At 35.4% G+C, this 6,092-nt stretch overlaps 1 non-coding gene across 1 annotated transcript; it reads left to right on the top strand.

Moving 5' to 3' along the window:
* The first annotated feature begins 360 nt into the window (after positions 1-360).
* TRNAI-GAU lies at positions 361-435 on the top strand. The gene has a single exon. It is a non-coding gene; the product is annotated as a tRNA-Ile (tRNA).
* Positions 436-6,092: the final 5,657 nt, after the last annotated feature.

Below are 6,092 nucleotides of genomic sequence, written 5' to 3'. Positions count from 1 at the left end.
GCTCAACCAAGCATTTGGATTTGGAAGTACAGCCTCCCTACTCAAATCGTGTAGACTGAGAGTGAGGGAGGGATCATTCTCTGAGATAAGTTAGGAGTAATTTTTCTAGAAATAGGGATAATGTATGCTTGTTAGCCAACAGTACAGATCTCCATCCACAACTGTGCATTTTTACTTAGATGAAAATAATCCAAATGATATGTTACAAAAGCATAACCAGTGTGCCAAGATATTGAGGCCTCCAGCCCTCAAGGTGACCAGGCATAGCCTGGGAAGTACGTAAGATGGTCACAGTCCTGAGCCAATAGCCTCATCTGTTTATCCCAGTGTTTGGGACAAATATTAAGCATTTTCTGGGCTGGCCAGTTAGCTCATTTGGTTAGAGCATGGTGCTGATAACACCAAGGTCAAGGGTTTGGATTCCCATACTGGCCAGCCACCAAAAAAAGAAAAAAAGGCATTTTCTGTGTGTTCCCTGATGGTGATATATATGCAGGTGATGTGTGACTTGCGCTTTGGGAATCAATGGATTTTGAATGTCATTCACACTTACAGGTAATCTCAAATATATGATATAATATTATTATTCTAGGATCTTCATAAGATAGCCTGGAAGTAGATTTATGAAACTGAAAAGACAGCAAAAGTTCCAGTTATGGTACAAAGAATGGAACAAACAGACAAGCAGGGCCATCACTTGAATCCTGCTCTGACTTGGTTAGCAGTTTGGTTTTATTTAATAATCTTGGGCAAATGTATTCTATTCCATCTAATGGATACAGCACCAGCCTGGATCTCAGCATGCCTGGTTCCTTTTAATGTTTGAAGCATAAATAGATGCCCATTATGCAGACAATGGAAAGGGGTAAGCAGGCAACAGTGTGGAATATAAAACTGAGTTGACTGTTAGTCACCAGGTATGTCTTAGGTGCATTACATGTGAGTTCATGGAAGAAGTGAATTCTAATGAATAAATTAACCCATTTTTTTGTTAAGTGAAGATTCTAATATTATTTTCTTAAGCTCATTAATAAAATTAATAAAATAAAATGTGTCCCTCTTTAGTATTAAGTCATAGTTTAGTAATCAGACGGCTTCTCCATGCCCTTCTCCTGCCCCCATTTTCACCTACACCAAAGCAACTCAATGTGTAAAAGAAAATGTTTTCAACCAATAATGCTGAGATAACTACGTATTCATGGGAAAAATAAAATGAACCTTGATCTCTACCTCACACCATACCCAAAAGTTTATTTGCAATGGATCATAGATCTAGATGTAGACATGTTATGTTCACTCTGTGTTTCTCCTTTATCAGACATGAGACAGAGCTGATACAAATTTTGTACTTGGTCACAGGTTTTAATGGCTACAATTTTTGGTGTGTTGATATGCTACCTCTTTCATTATCTAATACTAGCATCTCTTCTCTGCATGACTACATATTGACTAATATATATTAAGGGCCGTAAACAAAACTGGTTCATTTTACAAATGAGCACATTTATTTGTAAATTATTAGCCAAGATGTATCCAAATGCAGACATGCTTTGTTCTAGTCTGGATATACAATAAAATTAATTTAAATAACTTTAATCAACTTCAAAAACAGCAAATTCCAAGACAATTAGGTTAACTTTAAGAACTCATATTTATTGAGTTAACAGATGGTAAATTAAAAAACAATGAAGCTAATTTTTAAAATCATTCATTAAATTTAAAAAAAAAACAGACTTATTTAACAAAACCGTTTTTAAGCTGGTTTTTCATCCCAATATGCATATTTTGAGATTCCAATTTGGGGGACTTCTAGAAAGACACTAAATGAGTTGCAGTATATGAACACTCTTCCACCAAATTATTTTTAAAAAGCTTTAGAATTATCTGAAAAAGTATTTTGCTGACAATTAAAACATAAGAAATAAGCATATTCCCCTTATTGGAAGTTGTCTTTTGTCTTTTTCCGTGTCCGGCAACGGATCGCAACCCTCAGTGTTGCCCCCGTACCGGACCGGGGACCTGCAACGGGATCGCAACCCTCGGCGTTGCTCCCGCGCCTCGCTCAACCAGTGAGCGGGAACCGGTCCGCATGTGGGATCCGAACCCTCGGGCGGGAGCGCCGCCACGCTTCCCAAGCGGCGCACTATCCAGTGCGCCACCGGGCCGGCCCCCCAATATGCATATTTTGAGATTCCAATTTGGGGGACTTCTAGAAAGACACTAAATGAGTTGCAGTATATGAACACTCTTCCACCAAATTATTTTTAAAAAGCTTTAGAATTATCTGAAAAAGTATTTTGCTGACAATTAAAACATAAGAAATAAGCATATTCCCCTTATTGGAAGGAATGAAGGGTCTGCTTCTTCAATTCCAATTTGCTCCCTAATGACTTCTGTGGTCTTCTGTGTTGCTGACCCTGACATCCCTTGGATATTTTCTATGCTAGTAGAGTGAAAGTTGCTCCTAGCCAGAACTGCATTTCTGCATTTCTAACAGTCAAACATAAAAAGCTTTCCTCTGATGCCTTCTTGAGCCTTGTGCACTGTTGACTTGAAATATGTTAGCATCACAGAAATGTTCTCTCTTCATCTTTTTTGCTTTCTGCTTTGCTCCCTAATTGTAAGTGCTAGAAGCTAACTCTGTGAGCTTACAGGAGAAGGGGAATTTCACAGAAATACTTAGATGGTAAGTACTTAACTGGTACGTACACCAAAAACACAGGGACTTTTTCTCTTGGGCTCCCACTTGGTCGGGTCTCCTTGCAGTTTTTGGTGATGGAGCAATTAACATTCCCCAATACACGTAGTGTGCCAGAAACTCTGGTTGTTTCCATATGAGAGATGAATCGTGTCTCCTACATTCTGAGGTTTTATAGATGGAACTAGAGATAACACCATTGATAAATTAAGATATGTTATTTGCATCATACTGGCTATTATTAACTTTAACGTGATGGCATATTTACAACTAGAGCTATTCGTGTAGAAATGAAGTTGTTCCATAAAAAAATTTGAGATAGATTTGTTTGAATGACTGGTTGTTCAATTAGTGTTATAGTGTTTTCTTTACCATGGACAGTTGCAAATTGTAATATAATTTATTTTATGGTCCTAGAAACTCCTTGTCTAAGATCCGATCATGCTTTACATTGTATTCCATCACTTGATCAGTAATGTTTAGGATTGTATTTACTGGTTTTGATAGACCAATTTATTAGTTGTAAATTGAGTTAAAAGCATTTAGAGACATAAAAACATTTATTATTGAAATTACTATAGTAAAAATTATCTTACTGTGCATTTGAAACTCTTTAGCCCATAGCCCCTCTTCCCCTTTGAAATAATTGTTTTTATAATAACCTTTTGATAAAATGAGGCTTCTTAGGAATATAATTATAACAATATAACAGGAGAGACTATATTATTTTTAATTAAATAAGAACAGGTAAAAATAAGAATAGATTATGACTAAATAAAAAATACAGTAGGAATAGAGGTAAATGCCAGACAAGCTAGTAAAATTTAAAATTTCTAAGACAAAAAAAAAATCATTTCAGTAGATATGAAGAAAAAACACATGCTTTTGTGGATTGCTGTCATACTAGTTATATAGAACAAGAACTTTAAAAAAAAACACAGGTAAATTTCCACATAATTTTAAGAGAAACAAGTTTGATTCTGCAAGTGTCATGCCTACCCAATTATTGGCTTATATGTAAAAGCAAAAGAATAACATTTAAAAGTCTTCCAGGTATCAGAAAATATAACAACCAAGAGTCTTTTTGCAAAATCTACAGAGAGATATTGTCCAGATCAACTGAGAGATGAGATAGTATAAAAACTCACGAATGGGAAATTTTAGTGAAAAAGATCAGTGTTAAACATTGAAGGAAAAGACAAAGCAATAAATGAATAAAATATAGTGAAATCAGAGTGAATTAAGAATTGATGCTGATGTCTAGATATTTTTTAGTAAGGGAGAAATGTTTTCAATAAAATAACCCTGAAAAGAAGTTTTAAAATTTTTAAATAAAGTGTCTGTACCTGATGATCACAATGTAGAAAGGGGATGAAGAAAACAAAAGCATTAGAAGGTGTTGCTTGGGCTGGCCTGGTGGCACACGGGAGAGTGCGCTGCTTGGGAGCGTGGTGGCGCTCCCGCTGAGGGTTCGGATCCCATGTGGAGACCGGTTCCCGCTCACTGGCTGAGCGCGGTGAGGGCGCAGCATCGAGGGTTGCGATCCCGTTGCCGGTCCCTGGTACGGGCGCGACACTGAGGGTTGCGATCCCGTTACCGGTCAGTAAAAAAGACAAAAAGAAAAAAAAGAAGGTGTTGCTTGAGGGCCGACCCTGTGGCTCACTTGGGAGAGTGCAGCACTGGGAGCGCAGCAGCGCTCCCTCCGCGGGTTCGGATCCTATATAGGGATGGCTGGTGCGCTCACTGGCTGAGCATGGTGCCATTACTGGTCACAAAAAGGACAAAAAAAGAAGGTGTTGCTTTATTTTTAAGTCATTAGATGAGAATGCATTTAAGGATAGTTGTCTATAATTTAATATAGGCACTAGAGGAATTGGAAACAGGGTATCTATTTTGTAAATAATTGTCAAAGATAAAAAGTAAACAAAATATAGTCTGTGCAGAAGACAAACTGGAAAAGAAATAAACTATCAAAAAGAAGAAAGTGTGAAATAAGTCCAGTCAAGCTTAAAAAATTATGACATGTATAAATGGCTTAAATTTCCCTATTCAAATGGTAAGATCCTCAGGTTAAATTAAAATAAAAGTCTAATGATTTGGTGGTGCTTAAAAAAGCCATACTTAAAGAAAAATGACACAGAAATATTTGTTAACAGCAAAGATTTTTCCAGGTTAACATGTTCATATTCACATCAGATATAGCAAGTTGAATACCAAAGTAGAATTGTTGTCAAAAACAGTAAACAGGGCAAAAGGGACTATTTTATAATCATTAATAGTTTAATACTACTGAAGGAATAATGGTATTGAAAGATAATGTGTTAAGTAACTTTAAACAAAAAAATTATTTATACATCCTGTGTTTTTAATATAATAGAACTCACCAAACAGTACAAAATTTTATAAAATTAGGAACTAATGAAATGCTTAATATTAGTAGGTTAAGTAAGAAAAGAAAGTAAATTATTATTTTCATAGGTTGCTTTAAAAAGCATTAGATAAAATTTAATACCTGTTTCTAATAAAGCGAGGGTTGCAATCCCGTTACCGGTCAGTAAAAAAAAGACAAAAAGGAAAAAAAAAAAAAAGAATGAAGTATTAGATAATGGCAGGAGCACAAATCAATGAAAAGGAAAAACATTTTGCAGTAAACATTTTCCAACTGATTAACAGTTTGGAAAAAATCACTTTTTATACTCATCATACACATATAATGAATCACTGAAACTCAAACTATAGGATTTCTGAAGGAACTTTTTTTTATAGACTTAGAATGTTGTAACAAATTGCAAAGTGAATGATAAAATAGATTTGATTATACTAGCGCAACAGTACAAGCAAACAGTAGCCTAGGTGCAATAATTTGAATATAACAGAAAAAGTTAATATGATTATTCACATGAGTTCATAAAAACTCATAATAACACCCAACCAATATATAAGATTAGAATCACATTTTACAAAAGATGAAATATTACATATTTGCAAACATATGAAATATCCAGCCTTAATAATAATCAAATGAATATACACTAAAACAAAGTAAGTTATATTTAGGCTTAATCAATAATTTTTATATTAATGTCAAGGGCTTACACTCCCAGCTATTATATTGAGATAAACTAACTCTCCAAGGACAAGTAGAAAAAGCTGAATAAAACCTAGAAAACATTTGTTTAAAGGTGTTGGAGAGCTCCAAGGTGGAGAGGGCTTGAGAGCCCACAAATCCAGAGAGCAGGGAATCCAAGAGAGAGCTCACTTAACTGCCCATTAGAAGCTAAAGTAAAACATCACTTGACAAAGATATGGTCTTCCAGAGGCTCAAATTATCTCCACAGTTTTTCATACACAATGTTTGGCATTCAATACAGTTACCAGGCATACCAGAAGACAA

This window comes from Galeopterus variegatus, unplaced genomic scaffold (assembly GCF_000696425.1).
Source record: "Galeopterus variegatus unplaced genomic scaffold, G_variegatus-3.0.2 Scaffold4363, whole genome shotgun sequence".
NCBI lineage: Eukaryota > Metazoa > Chordata > Mammalia > Dermoptera > Cynocephalidae > Galeopterus > Galeopterus variegatus.
Note: the sequence above shows the minus strand (reverse complement) of the source record. Positions and strands in the feature narration are given on the sequence as shown.